At 37.8% G+C, this 22,305-nt stretch overlaps 1 long non-coding RNA gene across 5 annotated transcripts in view; it reads right to left on the bottom strand.

Annotated features, from left to right (window-relative positions):
* Window positions 1–22,305, bottom strand: part of LOC148222226 (uncharacterized) — a 37,245-nt gene that overhangs the window by 11,842 nt on the left and 3,098 nt on the right. For 4 of the 5 annotated variants that reach the window (XR_015806489.1, XR_015806486.1, XR_015806487.1 and 1 more), the window contains exons 2-4: window positions 19,379–19,450; window positions 4,976–5,151; window positions 2,355–2,464 (exon numbers count right to left, since the gene is read on the bottom strand). This is a non-coding gene — a long non-coding RNA (uncharacterized LOC148222226). The remainder of the gene's footprint in view (window positions 1–2,354; window positions 2,465–4,975; window positions 5,152–19,378; window positions 19,451–22,305) is intronic. The other variant, XR_015806490.1, reaches the window with a different exon arrangement.

Below are 22,305 nucleotides of genomic sequence, written 5' to 3'. Positions count from 1 at the left end.
CTCAGTAGTTTTGTAAGGCCTACTTATAAAATCAGTTCTTTCACACTCAGATGTTTAAATTACATTGAATTCAATGGAAACATCATTTTTACCCAGGAATGGCAAGACCAGACCTTAAACTAGCAGGCAATGCCAATATGGTGCTAACAATGTAGATCTTAATGTTGAAAGAGCCAGCTACTGAGAATTTTCCTCTATTTCATGACTCAGCTTTCTCCTATGGCCTACTTTTAGTTATTTCAGTTATATCCTTTTTTTTCATGCAATGCTATAAATGCATTTGCTAAAAGGTAAACTAATTTGGACCTAATGCCCTCAAGGTATGGAGTAACTAAAATGGACAGGGACCTTTGGAGGTCCTGCATAAAACCCCACTGAGAGCAAGGTGGACTTCAAAATTCGATCCAAGTGTACTCATAAGTAGAGCTGCAACTACAGGAAAAGGATGAATTTACCTCATAAAATTAATCATTCATAAAGGATGGACTTAAAAATATTATGACAGATTATTACAATAAGGATGTTCCTATAACGTTTTACTGGGCACCTTCTCACTGTACATCCTTAACACAAATTCTGGAGCAAAACTCTACTAATGACTCTGGAGTCAACATAAACTCTCATGGAAGTGTACAAATTACTTTGAAGTCTTCTGTCTCATCAGTGGCCCAAGAAATAACCCTTATTTTAACCACAGAATGTGCAACAAATTGACTTAAAATTTTTTCACTATCTATATGCATTTGTATTTTAATTCAACTTTGTTAAAAAAAAAAAAAGAATTAGTCTTCCCACTTATGGAATGATCTTAATAAAAATAAACATTTGACAGAAATCTGTAAAGTGATTTTTTGAATATAAAATACTGTTGTAACATTTGCTCTTCTGGTCTTATTCTTTATTTACTACAGTTTTTCGACATCTGTTCCTGTCTCTTTTCATCAAATATTTATCTGCAACAGCTGAAAGAGCCTCATTTGTTTTAATTAAGAATAAGACCACCAAGCTGGGATCACTTCCTTGGCTCTTCCATGGCTTGCACAGACAGACAGTAGATCTTGTGAGGTTTCCTGAGGGTGGCCCATTGACAGGCTTTCCCCCCCTCCCTATATCCTTTTCTTTTGCACCATGTTTATTTTGGGATAGAGAAATGTAATCAGAGCCACATTCCGAGCAAAGAAACTTTTTACAGTTAACACGCATGAGAAAGGAGGATGATCTTGTGTTTCATTTGCTGTTTCATTAGAAGAAACTTTTCTGATTTGTGACTTCTGGGATGGAATTATCATTGCCACAGAAACACAGGAATAGCAACGAGGCTTGTGGTTCAGCATGTCAGTACTGACAAAGGCAACAAGTGCTTAAGGAAAAATTGTAGAAATTCAGCTGAAAAACATGCTACTGACTGAAAACATTTTTGCACTTTTCCTCACTAGCTAATATCTATTTCATCTCTTTTCTTTTTTGCCCTGTTGACTTAAGAAGAGGCAAAAACAAAGAAGCAACATAAAAGAAGTTCTTTGTACAAAGTTGGTATTCTAAGGCAGTGGAACAGACTCGTGCCTATTGCTACTAAAACTGTTCTGAAGAGTATTTGGGACATCCTATTTTCGGTTTTATGTATTCTAGAGAAATAATTCGGAGTGAATAGACTGCTCATGACTTCTAGAGATGCTGAGATGTCTCCTGGCCTTGGGATCCCAGTTAAATTGCATATATAACTGACCTTTCTCAGCCATCTTAATTATCTTAGTCCTTGCTAATGAGACAGATTTTTAAATTAAGCATTTACATTTATTGAAGATGAAGGAGACTAATAAGCAAATCTCATTTCTTTCATACCCCATTTTCACTTCAAGCTTCATCTTACAAGAAAAATAAACATTAAAATAAGCCATTCATGTGAATCAGCAAATTAAGGCTGCAATATCCTCACCTGGAAAAAATTACCTTCAAAAAAGATCCTACTTCAGTCTCCTTTGGCAGTATATTACAGCAGAGTCATTAATGCTTATATAGATATTTCTTACAGTGTTAGTTAGATACAAAACACTGATTATCTTTAAAATGAGAAGATCTCCTTTCTTTGTAGATTTAATCAGTTTAGAACTTCACAATCTGGAAGTTGGAATTTTCTCAATTTTAAAAAAAACCCACCGGACTCAAAGCCTGACAGTAATTTGTGCACTTCTTAGTTTATTTTGAAGGCAAAGTAAAAAGAAAGGTAGGTTGATGTGCTCTTACACATCAAAAATTACCTCATTACAGCCATATTTTTTTCCTTGTAATAAACATATGCAATAGATATATATAAAACACATTTCATTACACTATTATAAAAGTTGTTGACTTACCAAGGGGTCAAAGGAGATTTTATCTCAGCATCTTTTCCAGCTCACAGTATTATCTCCTATTCCACAGGACACGGTAATGTGGCTGCATAAGGTTCTCATGTAGATTGGTTCTGCATTTCAGACATATGGGTAAAACTGACACAGAATTTTAAAGGCAAAGTTTTCAGAAATATATTAAGAGCTTAAAATTAAATAAGAAGTGGATCCCTACATTGTCCTATACTGATACTTATTATTTAATAACTCGCTGTATTATATTTACAGTACTATACCATAGCTTTCTAAGATCTTGATATTGGCATAAAAGAAATAATTATGTAATTTGGAATCAGAATTTCATCCTTTCCTTGCAAGATACTGAGACAGGAGACAGCACCATTGCTTAATCAATTGCACAACAGAAGAGCATGCAGGAACCTAGATTTTCTTTCCAGCACTGCCACTGGATTGAGTGTGACCTTCATCAAATACTCTTTCTACTCTGTAAAATTTAACTATAAATTCTCCTTCTAAAGACATTTGAAATGAGAAAGCACTGTTAAGTATCCTAGATTTGATGCCGATTGCTTACAACAGTAAGTGAAATCAGAGTTAAACTAATTTAAGGGAGACTTTATTAACTAGAAAGATTATGAGCTTGTCAAAGAGATATTAATTAAAGTCTGGGGACTGCTTGCCAGTGTCATTCTAAATTAATTGCTAATAGGTTGTTCTTAAAAGTAGAGTGCAGCTGCAAGAACATCAGGCTCAAAGGAAACTCGATTCTGTTTACCATTCATTTTTACTTTGTTTAGCAAAGGATTTCTAAATACCAAAGAAACCTGAAACTGTTTCTGGCAAGGATATTTTTGATTATAAAAGTATTTCTATAATCCAAATGGCAGGATTCACACACTTACTACAGAACATTCTACACTTTTCTCTCTTTCTATAAATTCCTGATAATGTAAAAACCTTTAGGACTGTTATCTTGTGTGTTTTTTATAAGGCAAAGAAGCTGAAAAAGCTAACATAAAGTTCGCAGCAGTTCCAGTGATCCCCAAATCGTGTGGCTGGTATCAGGCTCTCTGGGGATAATATTACCCATGAGAGCAATTCAGAAGTGGCCAGGGATTTCAAGTCCTCCAGTTTACAGTTAATGTGAGGGCATAGGGGGGTGTGGGAGTGGGAAGTGGTTCATGCCCACTTCTGTCCCTATTTACAGCCTATGTGTTGTAGCTTTCTGTGTATGAGTTCTGCTGCTTTGTGTCACAGAAATAAGTGCTGCAGAAGCACAGGCAGCTCAAGGCTGCATTCTGATCTGACTTAAACCGGGGGATTTCTTTGAAGACAGTAGAGCTACACTGGTGGAAAAATGTGGCAAAATAGATCCTGAAGAGTGCAATCCCTGCTAGCAGGCTGAGGCCATGCTGGCAAAAGGCCTGGCCCACACTGAGCTCCCTTCCTTGCCTGTGATCAAGACTCTCCTGCTTCTGATCTTGGACAAGGCTTAGTCAGGCTCCCCTTCCAGTGTGGCCATACAGAGGGCTTCTGCAGGTACTTTCTTTTCCATTCAATGGTAGTGAGAAGACACCCATAATATAGAAAAAATGTACCCCACTGAATATCTGTTGAGCTATTTATTTTGTTATTTTATGCTATCTGATAATACAAGCATTTCCATCAGCCCCTGGGTTAAACAAAAACGCAGATCACTATTTTAAAGGAAGTTGGTGAGCTCGGTGCTACCTCAAACAGAAATTTTTGAAAGAGTGGGAATTCAGTGAAAGCACTTATTTTTTTATAGAGCTCTGTTACCAAAGGAAGTGATAAACTGTAATCTTTTTAATTCCTACAGTTTCAATATGAAAATATGAAAGTCATGACTACATATAATTCTGCTTATTCAGGTATGTTAAATCCTGACAAGATGGTCAGACTCAAAAATCAGTCAGGGCTCAGTGGAAATCAGTGACAAAAATAATAATTGATTTTAAAAGATGTCAAAACTTGTACCAAAGTGTTTTGGGGTTTGACCCCAGAAAATAGGAATATGATTTACACCTTCCCATATTGATCCTTCTGTTCAGAGAGTCATGATCTTCATCATACTGGGACACTTCAGTGCTTTGGCTCTTATTTTGGATGCTGTGATTTTAGTAGTGTAAATATGAAGTGATATGGAAACATGGTACTTTGAAGTGCTGATGATTACTCAGTTAATGGCTTGAGAATACAGCTAACACAGCTGTCTCTATATTGCTTGTGAACAGAAGTCCTCTACTGTTTGCTTCACAGAATTACATAACAAAGTACTACTAATAACTTTCCAAACTCTTTCATATACTAATTCAAAGTCAGCTTCCTAATACTTACAAAACCATCTCAGGAAAGAGCAATGCAGTACTGTTCCATTAACTGTCCCATCTGAAACAGGCAGACTCTAAACCTACGGCTTCAGAACCTCCAGCAGAATTTACCAGACACTTCTGTTCAATACTGACATGACCAATTTCATTACATTTTTCTAAAAGAGGATCTGAACCATGGCCTGAAGTTTCCCTTCCTATCTGGTCATCTATTTATCCCTGAGCCATTACTTTTCTGCTTGTACACACATACACTTCTTGTGGTTTTCATACCTGATATGTGCAGTATGTGACATGTGGAACCAAGCAGGGTTCACCAGCAGCTGGAGAAATCCTGATGGCAGAAACTTTAAGGAGTGAACACAAGTGTTCCTTGGAAATGAGAAAAGCTGGAATGATGGAATAATTTTCTGTGTGCCATGTTTGAAGACTCCACATTTGACATTGCTCTGAGAAGAAAAGAGAAGCACCTGTAGTGCACCATCTTGTGATTCTTGTTTGTACAACGCAAAATGAATTGACAACAGAGTAAGTGCTATAAGAATACCATAAAAAACCATAACTGTGCTCAGTGATCATGGTGTAATTAAGTAATAAGGCCACACTGCAAGGGGGATGCCATGCAGTTTCTGGCTGGTATCAGGATTCCTTTAGATCCCATGGACAAGGAAGCAGCGTGATTCACAGACTGAGCTCAGAGCAGTTCTAGCACCCTGGCTACATGGAAGCTGGCAACTGATTGTCATGAAGAAAAGTTACCAAATTCCTTCATATTAAAAATGTGTTTAAAAAGAAGGGTCAGAGAAAACACAGTTAATATGTCCATATTGTCCTACCATGAAAGTATTTTGAACAACTGCTAAAACAATCTGTACAAACTGTGAGGTTTATAGATACATCATAACTCAGATTCATGAGAAGTCTTCCTTTACTGGATGCTCCAATTTAAGATTTCCAGGCATTCCATCTAATCTTCTAATCCAATAATCCTATAATCCAGCAATTAAAGAATGTTTTGACAAAGCAACCTGAGGCTCATTCCTCTAATTATGCCACACAGTTTAGGCTCACTGACTTCAAACAGTCAGGTTTACCCATGTAAAATAGGCATTCATTGTGTTCTGGATTCATTGGAATCACAGACACTTCTGCAGAACTCAGCCTATTAACAGCTTCGTCCAAACTGAGACTAAATCAAGAAAAAGAAAATTCTGTTTCCTTGCTGAGAGTAAATGCAATTATGCCTCTAACACAAAGTCATAATCAAGACCCAGCAATGTTAAAAAAACCCCAGAATTTAATAAGCAGCTTTTAGAAATCCCTCTTATTCTGCCATGTGTGTTGGATTTCTCCTTAATATCTGCCATTTTGCTGGTGTTTCCTATCAGAAGGTGCAGGTCTGATGAGTCAGCGAGAGACATTAAATGTACTTGAGTAATGAAGAAATTGGGAACTTCAGCAATGCAGGGAATTTATGTGTTGCTTGATTTAAGATAATAATGGAGTGTATAGGGTTTGCCCCAGAAGATGGAAGAGAAATTAAATGATACATTGAAGCTGTTGTAGCAGAAACTCATAATAAAATCACAGAATCATTTAACTTGGAAAAGACCTTTGAGACCATTGGATATAACCAAGCTATCTTTTCAGAATTCTAAACTGGACTCAGGTCAAATATGAAGACTTCACTATAACAGTCTGATACAGCATGTGTCTCCAGTAAAGTACTGGTTTGCTAGCAAAACAAATTACAATATTTTCTTTGTGAGTTCTGTTGACCTTCAACCTGGTAAGAGGATAAAATGTTAAAAAAGCACAGAAATAGACAAGAGTGGTTTTTACAAGTGGAATCTGTATCTGTATGAAGGGAAGGCTTGGATTGTTTGTTGTTTGTTTTGGGGATTTAGGAGAGTAATGAACAAAGCAATTACAAGAGACAAAGATATGCAGCTTTTTCCTTCTCCCAACAATCTAAAGGAGTCGAATCCACTGGCTTGCCTGGAGTTCATTCTTATAATCCCTCCCTTCACTCTTTCATTTAGTGAGCCCTCCATTTTCCATTAGATGCAACTACAGTTTGCTTGTGTCTGTGCCCAGATTCTTGTTTCATTTTTATGCTGGGCAATTCTTCTCTGTAATGTTTGGTTCCTTTTACATGCATTAGTCTATTCTCAGACCACGTCCAGCTTTTCCAGTGTTGGCAGAATTATTATAAAAAATACAGAGTACAGTGACATTAGTCAACTGATCACTTTGAATGTATCTTATTTTCCAAATTATCTCCTATAACTTCAAAGATTTCTATTTTTTCTATTGATTTAATACATGCTTTTCACAATCCTTAAGCCAAAAGCTAAGGGGTTAAGTGGTTTTTCATCTCATATATATTGTACAGGAAGAGATGAAAGCCACGGTTCAGCAAAGCCTTGCTTAACATGGTTATTAGCATCAAACACTCATTCTAAAGAGGTGTTGCTATGCACCTGCTATTTTAATTCATATTAGGTTTATTAAAATCAAAACAAAGTGTCAGACTGGAAACAGAGCAGTACTATGATCTGCTAGAGACATAAAATATAGACAGATTATGAAGTCTGATATGGCTATGAGCAATGTCCTCATTTAGACTATGCTTTCTGTGTAAAGTTTTTAGGTAATATCATCGGCAGAGATAACTGACACTGAAGCCACACTGTTTTTATCAGCAAGATCTGGATTCCTTTTATCTTGCATAAAACATGAATTACTAGCTTTTATGCAGCTGTCTTGCCCACTGTGGTTCTCTAAAGAAGAGGTGTGAAGGAAAAAGTGTTTGTAAGGAAAAGCCAAAAAGTATTTCCCTCTTGCAAGGCACCCATCCTCGAGCACTTTTCACAACATGATACTGAGCTAGATGGGCTTTTGGGCTGACCCAGCACTGGTGCCCTTACCTTCTTATTCCCTCCTGTCACCTGGAACAACGCCTGTTGTCACTCTTTTGCTTCTAGTCCTGGTCAGACAGAACCAGGGAAACAAACGACTGTACTGCAATAACTACTGAAACAGTCAGCTGGGATGAAACCCTTTGTGTGAAGCACTGAAACGGATCCTTTCTGCCAGAATTCTCACTACCAAGTGAGAACTTGATAGACGTTGGTATGCTTTGGATCTTCTCTCTGCCAACAGGAGAATCATGCATTTTTTAATTATAGAGTGGGGTACACAGTTTGCCAACTGGACACTTAAAATACTGATCAGGAGTTATTCCAAGAAGTACAGACTGCCTGTTGGAATTCTATCTTGCAATGCTGCTGACATCCTGCTCTGTGTCCCAGAATACGAGATAATAATATGTATTACTTCAGCTAGGAAAGATGAAAAAGAAAACATTGCTTAACATGGATAGACATGGATGAAACTGTTTCTCAGAAATCAGGTGACTTGAAACTCTGCTGTAGCAACTCTAAGTCTTCAAGATTGCATTAATTTTCATAATTTGAACAGCACATGAATAAAGAATTTTAGACTTAAGATGAATAAGGAAGACATTTAGAAAGTACAGAAGTATCAACCAAGCCTGGGGATCCAAGAGATGCTTAACTGCAATGAGAAAAGGAATTAAATATAAATGTCAAAGTATACATGCAGAATACTCTGGTAGTATCTGTAACTACTTAGTGAAAAAACTTCAGAGATCAGATCTTCTTTCCAAGTCTAGAGATTTTTTAGTACACAGATGGCCTAGAATTCAGTGGAAACAAAAGTATCACATCATAAGTCAGTTGTTTAACATCCTCTGTGTTTATATAAACTATGAGTAGACACAGCATTACTGTAATACTGTGGTTGAGCAATCAGGCACTCAGGGGTCACAAAACGCAGCACAGGTCAAACCACAATCATAATTCTCCTCTTTTCCTGCTTATGCATGAAAATATGAGTCTGGATGTTCCACTGACTTATATCAGGAGGCCTGAGTGAACCAACAGGATTTAACAGCCCTGACCATCCTCACCTGGGGCCTTTACCCACACCCCTGCCCATGGGCTCAGGAGATTCATTTAAGATCAGCCATGGATGTTTAGTCTCTGCCTGAGCTACATTTTAGGTGTGCCTGTGCTTGGCCATCGACCCTGCTGATCAGATCATGAGCTGGGCCGATTTCCCAGCTTCCTTTCACATGTCTGTTCCTGCCTGATGATTCCTGGGCTGACCCTCCCTGCAGAATGCCTGCCTGCCTTGATGCTGCACCTGCCTTGCCACTGCAAACTCGCCTGCTTCTTGGACTTTGCTTAACCCCTGCTGCCTTCCCTCCTCTCTTGTTCTGGTGCTGTGGGATGGAGCTCTGCTTGGCAAGGCCTCTGCCACGATGGCTGTAATATCATGTTTGGCTTCTTCGGTGGGAGGCAGCCCCTTCTGTTATCTGACCACTTTATCTTACCATTTCTATTTCTTAAGAGGGAGAGTGTGACTTTCCTATAAAGTCCTACTTCTCCAGCAAGATTTGAAGGCTAAGTCTGCATTCAGACTTTGCAGCTACAGATTACTGGTTAAAAGATGAAATTCAGTTAGTAAAATCTTACAACTACTGCAACGGTGTGGTGTATATTGAAATAAATTTAGGTATACTTTTCTCAAAACAGTGAAGACTACTTGAGTGGCATTTTATAAGAAATTTCACAAAACTATTTTTATTGGCCTACTAAAATTTGTCTCTCTTTTTGAATTTGTTTTCAAAAACTTCTAGTTTTCAGTAATGAAAGCTAGGATTTATTTTAACAAAAAAAAGATAATTATTTGGAGGTTGTACATAAAGTTGTGTCAAAAATACAGGAGTGTTCCACCTCTGCTATTAGTTTTCCTAGGACCAGCAATTCCATAGAAAATATCAAGAGAATACTGGAGCAGTCTCAAACTGGTGAAGCATTGCCTGTTTCTGGACTTCAGTGCTTTTAGAGAGAAGAGGTGAAAAATTCTGGCATCTTAGAATTTGGTGGCTCTTGTTGATTTCAGGGGAAACAACATCTTGCCCAATGGCTAAAACAGTGCTACCATTCTGTTGAATGAAACATTTCCAGAGACAAAATAAAATAAATAATATGAAGAAAAAAATTTAGGAGATGGCTCTTGGAAAGATTTACAATGCACAAGAGAAACCTAGCTGACAAAAGAGATACTGCTCAAAGGCATTCTCATGAACAAAATATGTGCTTACTTTTTGAAGCCAAGTAAACTTCAAGTACTTAAGGGTGGGGGTGTGTGTATATTTGTGGAGATCTTAACCTGTTGCATGTTAGCAAAGTACGGTTAGAAAGCAACAATCAATGGCTTTGGCACTGGAAAAACTAAGGCCAGTACCTAAGAAGCCTCTAGTCTGTTAAAGTTCATTTGCCAGTTTCAAGATGAAATTGCAGACTTTTTCAGAGTTGGAGAAATTTGAAGTCAGAAGAGACTGGGGAGAGAGGAGGGGAGGCATTAGATGAGGAAAAAATAGTCTTTTGAAGTTTTGTATGCAAGGCAAGATCTGGATTTGTGCCTTTAAAGCAAACCTTCCTGATGTTACAAATTCAAAAAAACTCATTGTGGCCAAAAGCCACATGGCATGCACTTATCTTTGAGAGGAAGGGGGAGGGAGAACAGTTCACAAGCAGGAAATGGCTTCCAGGTGTCTCCCTACTCCAGTGCAAAACTCGATCACTACAAACCAGCGGTGCCAGGTTTAGTAGTCCCAGCTGTCTTGCTTCTTCTCAGGGATTTGGACTAATCATGCATTATCACAGCCTTTCTCCTGGTGACACAGCATAACCCTGGCTCTGGAGCTATGCTTGAACAGCTTACAGGCTGTGGGTGATTGAAAAAGTCACAGGTAGTCCTCCTGAATCAAGTATGAGCATGTGGAAATAAGCAGAGTATACCTCAGTCTGCGTAGGCACTCAGGCCCATGTGTGCACAAACTCAAACCACATCTGTTTCTGGAGCTGGACAACAACAGCAGTTACTTTGCTGCTCCGTGGGTTGTGGAAGGAAGTTACTGAATGTGGCATTCTCTTTCCATCACTGAGTTCTGTACAGCTGGCAAAGAGGGAGGAAAAGCTACATTTAATTTCTTCTACCTCCATGTTGGTTTCAGGCTTTTTCCCTCCCTTCTTTCAACAGCAGAAACACTTCTTTGTTGGGTGTTATTCTTTCAATGTACAAATGTGGTAGGAGGAGCTCTACAAAGCCTCATCCCACCTTGTTAGTTAAGAATATAACAAAACATTAATTAGTTTGTATCTGGCAGAAAGGAAAGTTAGTTTTAAGGAGTACTGTTTAAACATTCTTTTGGCCTTTTCCTCATGCAGAAGTTTGAAGTTGTAGTATTAAGCTGACAGAAGAGTGCTGCTATCCATTTTACTCTATTATTTTACATCAGCAGGAGATTATGGTGCAGCAGACCAGTGTCCTTTTATTTGGCAATGCACTGTTTTCCCTGCTGGGTAACTCTACTGTTTTCTGGTTAACCAGAATAAATTTAATATTCAACAGGGAGTGTGACATCTTGAGGAGGAAAAAGGAATAATAAAGAAAAGAGTAATTTCATTTTGATTGAGTATATTGTGTCACAAAATAACCATCATTCACTTGGTTATAGAAGCAATGAATGTTTGCATTCTCAGTGCTGGTGAAAGCTTCTCCATTACTTCCTCAAGAGATACTGTCTTCACTGTGCTCTCTGGAGGACCATTTTGCACAAAACTCTTGAAGTTTACATTCAAATATAAAACTTTTAGTGACTATTTCCCTTCTAAAGATGAGTGAAAATATAGCAAGCAGTTTCTTGGTGTGGAAGAGGCTGTATATAATGGCAATTTTTTCAAGATACAAGAGCAGTTTCCCTGAGCCAATGGAAGCACAGATTAGTGAAAAGTTTAATGAAGTAAATACTTTTGCCAAAAGCGTCTGAAGTGCAGGAATTAGCACTGTATTTTTATGGCAGTGCACAAGGTGAGAAGGATGGCATGACAGCAGCCAGCAGCAGGCACACTCACACTATGTCTGTAGGAGTGCACTGGCAGTTGTCACAAGCCTGGATTGTGGCTTATGAGCAACTCTTTAATGTGACAGGTTGCATTATATTGGGCACATAAGGAGCCAAGCCACCACCTTCTCTCCTTCTCATCCTTTCTGACAGTAACAAACACCCTGATGATAAATGCTCCTACATCATGGTGTGCTGGGTCTATCAGCACTCAATATTCAGTTGATGATTTCATGAAGCCCTGAGATATTTCCACAGAGGTGGAGGGTCATGTGTTTTTTCTTACCCCACTATTTAATATTTTAAGTTTTAAATTCTATTTCTCAGTGTGTGAGAAACCCTAAAAAGCTTTGAGCTCTAATCCACAAATTTCATTGTCAAAACAGGAAAACTCTGTATATCCAAGGTTTTATTACCTATTTTTTGTCTAACTGCCTAGTTTCTTCCCAGATCAGTCTGTTTCAAAATTAAGCAGACTACTCCTGCACCAGATGTCCAGATGCTCCTCGGGAGAACAGAGTTGTTTTTCAATTGGCTCACTGTCTTTTAATGAGGCAGGGGACTTGTGACCTCAGTGCATTGTGGCTGATAAATGGTAGGATGTGCCCACACATACTTACAGAAAACCTGCAAACACAAATGAGTTGTGGGTAATCTCTAGACTTTCCTAGGGAAAGGCAATCTTGTGGGCAAACACTTAAGCAGAAAGCTAATGCTTAATAATATGTGATTTTAAACTGCCAGTGCACAAGCCTGTCAACATTTATTTCCAGGTTCTCTGATCCTTTTTATTAGTTTCCTGTCTTTTTTTCATCTTAACCAAGTCACAGAAAGGAATGATTTTCTTTTGTTAACAAATATTCAAATTTTTTCTTCAAATCTGCTTGCTTTTCTCAAGGATCTGAACAAGTTAAAAATGTTGTTTGCACTGCTTGAAAGTAAAGTATGCTCTTAAACAAAAAGTTATGTAACTTTTACAAAATAATATCACATGCTAGACCATTATGCTAAAATCTGATCAGATAAGTAAGCTTTGCCTTCATTAAGGGCTTTAATCTTGACTATACCCAGGGCAGCTTCTAAACAACAGCTTTGGAGTTTTCCTCCAAAGAATCTTTCATGCTCTAGCTGGAATTTTTCAAGTAACTAACACAATATTTTTAGAAATCAAAAGCAACACTTTTCCCCCTTTGTTTTTAAAAGTAACAGGGTGATGACAGAAAAACTTCCCTTTGGCTATAAACGGGGTGTTATAAATACCCAAAAGCTAAATCCTAGTCTGGTTGGTGTTTTTTAAAAAAATTATTTTATTTTAATTTCTTTCTCCAAGATCTCTTTTCTGAGATGCATTTGAGCCTTAGATCTATCTCTTTGCTTGCATTGCTACAAAACTGATGAAAGTCTGAGATCTCAATCAAAGGCTTAACAAAACAATAATCCTCTATTGCCCTAATTCTTCTTGGAAACATCTCTCTCTGACAAGAACAGTCCCTAAGCTTTTACATCTTTTTTTCTGCTTAAAATTACTTTCCTAATTAGAAGGAATTGTTTCCTTCCCAAGCTTTTGTGCTTGAAGAACACTGTATTTATGGGAAAGATCTCTCAGACTCTTTAGCTTCCTGCCCTCAAATACCATGATAGTGATTGCACTCTACATCCTCCAAAAATTCCAACTTCCTTTATAAATGAGCAGAAGAATACAGTTACATTCTTCATAATCAACCCTATTTAATTTGAAGCAAAAATCAGAAATAGTAGGAATAATCATGAATCATAGACTTCATGCATAGCGTAAACATTAATTTTCAAGCACAACTTTACAATTTAAAATTAATTTTCTTTCCCAGATATATTAACTTTTTACACTTCCATATCAACCCTCACTGAGTTTTTACATCTCATACTAAACAGGAATTTGAATCAGAATGTGTGAATGCAGTATAGGTAGAATTTGTTAAGTATTGGACATTGAAAAGGGAATATAAAACAGATTTTCATACTAGAGGTGTTTTTTTTTTTTTTTTTTTTTTTAAACTCAACATCTGCCCATCCTTATGGTGATAAAGGCCCCATTTCAAGAAGGTACTTCTGCAGGAACAGTATCAGTAGTTTCAAGTATCTGAGCAATTCTGCCCACCTACACTGGACACATGCTCAGATGTCATCCTGACTAGGTTTGTTGTAACAAATTTACCTGCCAGAAAATCTGAGTGTGCTAACTGCTGACATGGACTATGCTCACGGAAGCTCTTGACAAGCTGCAACAAGACTTGGAAGGTCATGAACAATCAATTAAAGCAGATGAATTTGAGTACAGCTGAAAACCAAGTAATTAATACTAAATGAGATGACTCCAAGTAGTGCAGTTTGGAAGAGCACTGAATGAAGTTGGTTAGTGCCTGTTGGAAGTGTTCAGTGTGAAGATGGGATTATGGCCATGGCTCCTGTGTCTAAGTGGTTGTTTAAGCACCTAGCCAGTAGGCATAGCTGCACCTCATCTGATGCTTTCTTCAGAAGTCAATGGAAGTAGCTGCTCTAACAACTGACTGTCTGTCTCTATGCCTGTGAATACCACTATTGAAATGTGAGTGCTGAAGTGGAGTAATGATCTGCCTTGCACTTAGCACGAATCCACCTTAGCAAGGCCACCACTGACTCATGACAAGGTCTTAAATTCATCTCCATTGGATATTGAAATCTGGGAATGGACTGGTTTTCCTCATTCGAATTCACATCTCAGTAAGGATATTGCAATCACAGAAAAAATCCAGATCTTGAGAATGATTAAAAACAATCTGAAGAGACTTCTGTAGTGCCAAATTTGTGAAACTCGTGCTACTAAGCTGAGACAGAAAGTAACTAAGGTCATGAGGTTATGTAAAGCAGTGAGTATCATTACCAATGTTTCCATTGCTGTCCTATTGAATAAGAAGACAACATATAACAAAAAAGATCAGATATTAAAATACAGTTTTACAACTGTCACTTTCCCTCATCTAGGTAGTTAAATAGAAGAGGATATTAATCTGATGGGATTAAAAATATGACTAAATAGTTAAATGAATTACAATATCATCTTCCTATTTTCACTAGGTCAAGTGACTTTCTTTTTCAGAAGAAGACTTGATTATTATTTGGGAATGGAAAGTGCTGCATACTTTGGGTATACATAATCCTTTTTAATTTCAAAAAAAGTTCTAGAAAATATATATATTTTTAATTTTGAAGGTACTCTCATTAATTAATCCTAAAATTGCCTCTGAAAAATCCTTGAACACACGGATTTACACCCCAGAATTTAAAGTTCTGTTCCTATGGCAGATGCTATTTATGCTCTTCTTTTGACATCAGAGGCTGACCATGGAAGAGGTTGCTTTTGTTTGCATTGTTACTGCTCACAGTTCCATGAGGGAGTTGTATTTCTGAGTAAAGTTTGAGATGTGTCATTAATGATGAACATGCACATCTATGCTCTAACAAGATATTCTAAATGAAGGGTCATCCTACAGCTTGTATAATTTCACAGGTATGCAGCTGGAATATAAGAGAACATAGAGGAAGGACTCTTCTTTCTCATAGTCTGAGTCTGCCTGGGGCCAAAATCTGGCAGACTGCAAAAAGAAACTTGTGCATCTGGACAAGCCATATCAGAACAGAGAAGTGCTGAACTGACTTGAAAACAAGCAAAATCTGTGAAACAGATCTGATCTTTTGAAGAGCCAGTGCAGAGCAGCAGAAATGACAGCAGAGGGGCCATGCTGAAAACTGACTGCATCATCAGACTCATGGCAATGGGAAAACTCTCTACATTGACAACAAACAAGCCGACCACGCAAAATCCACTCAGCTGCTTCACAGGTCCACACGCAAATCAGAGGAAGCTGAAATGCACAGCACAGCCAGCTGGCTGTTCCCAAGGGTGGGACCACTGCCAGGCAGCTGTGACAAGGGGAGCCAGACTCAGTAGCCACCCCCTGATGACCTGGGCTACCCCGGGATTGACTGATACTCCTTATTAGGAAGGGAGAAGTTGACTACACTGTGTGAAAATAACCATAGATTTTGCAAGTTATTATTTAAAGATATCTATACAGCCCATGTCCTACAGTCTGCTGCTTGCATTACAAAATTATGAAGAGCAGAAGAACATCTCAATAAGAGTACAAGGAAAGGTTTAATTTGTTTTTTCCCCAGAGGGAAGTTAGAAATGAAACTCCAAAGCAAGAGCTTTGAGACGTGGCTATCTTGCCAAAAAGAACTGTAGATTTTGAAACTGAACCTCTTTGCTACTAATTTGGAAATTTAGGTTTTGAGCCTCTTCTATGATTTAAAAAAATAATTCTAATTTGATTCATTGTTTGTTTTCTAAACATTTAATGCCTTCATTAATTCTCTCATTTCACATATGGAAAAGTGTATGCCTGGATGTGGCTGGATAAGGACACATTTCAAAGACAGCGTAATCCACTGATCACAGAAGGAGGCTGTCAAAGCCACTGCATAAGCACAGGTCAGCAATTTGTAAAATGAGATAGTTGTCTTTCTTCAAGAATTAGGAGTATCCCTTCAGTGAAGTACTAGAAGATGCAGAAGTGCAAACACTTGCAGCTGTCCCTGCTAATGCAACAAAATGAAACAAATATTTTCACTGTATCTCAGAAAAGAAACATCACTGGCACCCCTACCACTCTTATGTTTTGCTATAGGGTATTAAAAACCAGGAAAACACAATGTATGTATTAGGATGCCACCTCTTCTCACCTTCATGGATTTCAGGGAGGAAATGATGAGTGTTTCCACATATTGTTTTTTCACTCCAGAAAAAAGAATGAAAATAATTTTCTCTACTCAGATTCTGCACCTGGGGCCTAAATGAAGGGAAGTAGGTAAGTAGTTCCAAGTAATTAATGTAATGACTCAGAGGGGCCACAGAAGGAAAAGGGAGTTTCTCCAGTTTAAATGTTTGCATTCATGCTTTGCCTAAAGCAAAACAAACTATCTGTCTTCTGGTTTGCATTTTCCCAATGAAAACTTCCATTTGTCTTATTGTCATTCCAGCATGTGTATCATTTACTGCTTTCACTGCTTGAAATATACAAGTATTGTACATTGCAAGATTGTTTTTTCCCCTGAGCTTTTAAGTTTTTCTAGAATTGTAGAATGTGCTGTGAAAAGTGAACCAGTAAAGGCAGACTCAATGTAGAATGTGTTGGGTAATTTTTGTAGGTGGTTGCAGTTTAGAGGTACTGTGATGTTTGCTGTGTAGTGGAGTCTCCAACCCCCAATGAAGTACATTGGTCTTTTCATACTTCAGGAAAAGAGAATCCACAACAGGAATGACTAAAGTTGATAAGTTACATCCTGACTGGCCGTTATAAAGAAAAGATGATGGGTCTTGAGTTCCATCTGTTTCTGATATTCTGGTCCTTTAATGTGAACTGCAGAGGTGTGAAAATCTACAAAATACATTCTTGAACTCTCTCCAAGAGTTAGAAATTTATGTCAACCTGTTCTTACAAAACGGGAGGAAAAGTACTATCTGTTTTATCTAATAGCTCAGTGAAGAGGAGATTAGTCATCAGAGGAAGTCTCTGTTCAAGTCTTGACTCTGAGGGTATAAGATTTGCATTTCTAACTTTCCATTTTAAGAACCTCAGTATAAGGGATGTTTAGGGGAAACACTTCTAGTTTCTCCTAGGGAAGTGAAAACACTGCCCACCAGAAATACTGTGAATGGAAAGAGAACTAAGTATGACTATTTGTCTTAATAGTTTCTGTACTTAAGGCTGGAAAAGGCCTAGGTTTCGTTTGGTCAAATCTCTACTTAATCCTGAGGAGGAAAGCCCCATGAGACAAAATCCTTGTGTCTGGCCAGCCATTGCATTCCCCTATTATATGACTTATCACAGAAATATTTCCCACCATCAGACCTCAGGCAGCAACATTTCTTCTGTTGAAGAGACTTGCCTGATAAGTAGGGGATAGTTAATTTTTGCCAGGTCTCACAAAGAATTTCCTTTGACTATGGCAAGCCTGCAGTCACAGTCCTAGGTAACATTAAGTCCCCTTTATATGATCCACAGACATGCTCTAACCTGCAAGCTGCTAGTGATGAATTTGGTGTGGAAGCTGGAGACTGGAACAGGACAAATTCATCAAATTGGAAGCCAGCAAATTAAGCTTAGTCTATACTTACAAGGTTGCCTAATGCACTGGTCTTGGCAAAATCTCCCTAGAATAGTTGCTGCTGGATTTGGCCAAACAATGCTCAGAGGGCTTCCCCAGGCAAAACAAACTGCACTGGCTTCTGTGCACTAAACTGGGCCTGCAGCAGAGCTGCTGTGAAAGTGAAGAGTCACAGACTTTGTGCCACTGAATGTCAGGTGAGTGATCACTGGTGAAATGTTAGAAAATAGATTTTTACATCTAACAGTATCATCTCAGGGTAAGTACATAAATCCAGTGTTAGGAGCTGTTGCTAGGAGAAGTTTGAATTGGGGAAACTCTGCTTCTGGAGTACGTGTTTCACCTCCCGCCACTCCATACCTGTCAGGACAAAGGGCAGCTCTGCTGTTGCAGCGCAGTTCCAGCAGAGGGTTTTTGACAGCCCGGTCCGACTTAGAGCAGAGCTGCCACAAGCCTGTAGCCTCATCTTGGGCTCACTAAAGGTCTTGACCTAGGGAATATTTGTCCTCCTTACACTGCTTAAAAGTGGGCAGTTCTGATTATTAAAACAAAATTCTTATCTTTCTGAGGTTTTTACTCCACTCCCACTGGAAAGAAGCAACACTTCTTAAGTACACAGAATTAATTGTTTCTTGGCTGTATTGGGTGGAACATAACATTTTATATTTTAAAAAAATTGTATTGTTGAGGGAAAAATATAGCAGGATACATTTTGATTTAGTCTATTGCACCTAGGACTTTTTTCACTTGCTAATTCAATTTAAAAAGTATAAGAAAAAGATAGCTTGGGACTATGGTGAGGCAATCAATAAAATTGAATATAGACAAATGAAAGTGAAAATAAGTTAAATCCTTCCCAACAGAATACCAGATAGCACAATGTGGAAGCATCAACTTCATATAACTAAGGATTTTTTTTTAATATTTAAATAGCTTATTTGGAACAATAAGCTCTTATTCAACTCTCAATGGCCTTGCAACTAAAAATACACTCTAGTATTTCTTTCAACTTGTTTTAGAGCACATCAATAGTTTTCTCAGAAGATACTATCACTGTTTGGCAGAAACATACTTGCAAAAATAAACTAAATCCAGAAAAAGTTTCCAGGGACGTTTTTGGATGCAAATGTGGATAGTGACTCTTGCCCACATCAAAAATAAAACACACTAGCTCTACAATGTTCTTTGCTAAATATAAACATCCTAACATTGATAAGCTTTACAGAAAAAGAAACCGATTGTCACATATTATTACCATCTCCAGTATTTTAAGAGCACCCTCTACAGTCACAAAACACTAACCAGGAAAAGTTCTTCTTCCTAAAAAAACCAGTACTAATTGAAAACTGGAGTAGCAGTTTAGTTCATTAGCATAGTGCCAGTTCTATATAAACATATCTCTCCTGGTAAAAATGAGCAGACTTTGCATAAATGCCAAAGATAAAATCCATTGCATCACTGAAGCCTCCATCTTTGAGAGTTTAAAATACCTTATATATTCTGTGCTGACTTATAATTAGGCTGTAAGCTTCCTCTCTTAAAACAATGGATGGCTGTGGGATCTGAAATGGAAACACAGAAAATAACACTGTTATTTTCAAAGAAGAATGAGGAACAAACCATGGTAAAGGCCAGGATGAACTAATTCCCATGAGCTTATTTAATTTGTTCAACTCTTTTATAAAAGTTGTGAAAATTGAGTATTTAGTTTATAAGTGGAACTTTAAAGTTTCAAAAAAATTTAATTGTCCATGAAATGCTTATTATATGCATGTACATTCTAGCATTGAAAACTCCAATCCTCTAAAACCTGCCTTTAAGTTGTATTTCTGTGTTTTTCCTAGATTCGAAAAGATACAGTTATTTTCTTAAGTCTTCAGTGCATCAATAGTTAAATTAATGCAGGTGAATCAGGAGTGATGTTTTTCTTTCAAGGAGAAGGTTTAATATCTCTGAGTTGATATTTAAAGTAATTGGACATTACTAAAATGTTTACATCTCTTTGAAAATATTGCTTCACGAAACCGTTTAAATGGAACTAACTCAGTCATTAAGAAAAGTAACTGGAAATAAAAACAAATGTAAAAATATTAAAGATAATTCTTTTTTCCTGGTCTTTATTTTCAAGCTAGCGGGCAATGTGTCACAGGAGCGAACTGTTACAATGACCGAGACCACCAGGTGGTGCCATTGCCCCACAGCACAAAAGGCGCGGGGCCGCTCCCCCCAAACCCAGCAGGAGAAGGGGTTTGGACCAGGGATTGCTTTAGGGTGCACGAACGCTTCCTTGTCTTCGTCCAAAAGTAGGAAAAAACCCACCCCAAGCCGTAATTGCTAAGATATCCACGCAGGCCCATAAGAAAAAAAGTTAATTTTTACTTGGGGTAGCGATGCTTAGATTTACACCCAAGTTATCGAACATTTCATCTCTCTATTTAAATAAATAAGAGCTACATGCATAAAGAGCATAGACTCTATGGCATTTACTACATTACTATTTCTGTGGTAAATAAATCAATGTTTACATCTGCAATGACTGAAACAATACACCCTTTAAGCTTTATTCAAATAAATACATTGACAATGCCAACAAACTTTATGTATTTGTGAAAACAGAGGCTCAGACTACCCTTCTCTTAAAAAATCAGTTTGTTCCTGCAGCCTGGGCTTGGCCAAGGAGAGCTGCACAGACCACAGCCGAGCAGGTAATAACTCAAACGGTTTCTGGAAGTTTAATGTAGGTGCATTTGCTAGTACTTAGGCTTTTTGCAGGCTCCTTCTGGAAAAAAAAATAAATTTTTTAATTGCTAGGATGACTGAAATAAGACTAGTGGGAGTCAGACTGTGTCGCTAAGATGAAGGAAGAAATGCGGATTTAGCCAAAAGTTGTCCCAGGAGAAGAGTGGGAGATCAGAAAGCCTCATTGTGGCTAGATACTGAACAGTGCCCAGAATCTTCAACTTAAATTCATATCAGTATTAATTATTTTCCTAATTACTTGCCTATGTATTTTTTCTTAAATGAATATTGAAACTATTATAATATTTATCATCAAACCTTCTGTTGATGTTGTATTGTGTTGTGTGTATTTTCCCCTCAACAGTTTTTCAAGTCAATGGTATTTTCTCTTTATCTCACTCTTGATTTCTATGTACATAAGTAAGGTTAATAATTGTACAGTCTTATATTCAACATGAAGAGTATTTGTAAACTTGAGCTAAGATGAAATTAAATTCTACAGAAGACAAGTTACAATTTAAATCTTCATCTCCTAAGCTTTTCCTTACCATATAGTAGCTGATAGGAATTATTTAACAGTGTTGAAGTGATCTGAAAATGTATATCTATTGTTTTACAATTTACTCTGTCATTTTATACATTTTATTTAATAAGTCTTATTCTCTTGCAATGTAAATATGTTCTTGAATATATGGCTAGGCCTAATGGCTAGGATTATTCAGGCTTTATTTGTGTTTTAGAGCACATGGAGTGCTCGGGTGACAGATAGAGAGAAGCCTGTGCTCTGGGTTCTGTCAGCAGTACCCTGTGTTTGACAGCTGTATGTGGGAGAAGAGGGAAATGGGAGAAATGTAAAAGATGGGCTACCCCCAAACAGAAAAGTAGGAAAGGAGGGGAAGAAGGGGGGAAGAGAGAGAAGGTTCACTGTGAAAAGGGGAGGAAGGGGGGAGGAATATAAGAAAGGTAGAAAATGAAAGGCCTCCTCTTTCTGTTAGTTGTATTTGAGGAAAAGACAGAGATCATACATTAAAAAGCATCTAATAAAAGTGTGTAATTACATTTCTCCAAATGCCTCATCTCCTTCCCTGAAAGTAAAGACCTGAATTTTTAAGATTGTGTTTCTTGAAATAAGAAATAGATAAAAATGTCTATTTAGTACCTTACTGAATATAGTAGTAAGAAGGACAACTGCTATTTCTTAAGCAACAGACATCTAATCTTTGATAATAAAGAAATTTTCCAACATGTATTGTAAAAGGTAAGTCAGAAGCAGTGCTTCAATGGAATTAAATACCGGACTTTATTCTCCCCTACTTTCTACAGCGATTATTGGATTAGATCCTTTCCTGAAAGGAAATTGGGGACTATAATGAAGTGCCAAAACTTAGTTAAGCGTGTAGTGGAAGAGCAGAGAGACAGAGGTGCATCTTGCTAGGAGCCAAGCACAGCACTGATCCACCAGGCTTTGACCACAGAGGGACTGAGTGCCCAAGCAGAGCTGCATGCAGGGGTGCTGCTCAGCTCCCGGTGTGCTGGAGCAGCCAGCAGCTGGAATTAATCCACAGCACAGGCTGCTGGGGCATTACTGTTTATTTTTGCTTTAGCTGCAAACTCCATTTTGTATTGTGTTTCACAAGTGCCTGATAATACACTGCCTGAACAGAGGGACATCAATCAC

Source organism: Sturnus vulgaris, chromosome 13, assembly GCF_052056855.1.
Source record: "Sturnus vulgaris isolate bStuVul1 chromosome 13, bStuVul1.hap1, whole genome shotgun sequence".
NCBI lineage: Eukaryota > Metazoa > Chordata > Aves > Passeriformes > Sturnidae > Sturnus > Sturnus vulgaris.
The sequence above is the reverse complement of the archived record's forward strand: the minus strand, read 5'-3'. Positions and strand labels throughout refer to the sequence as shown.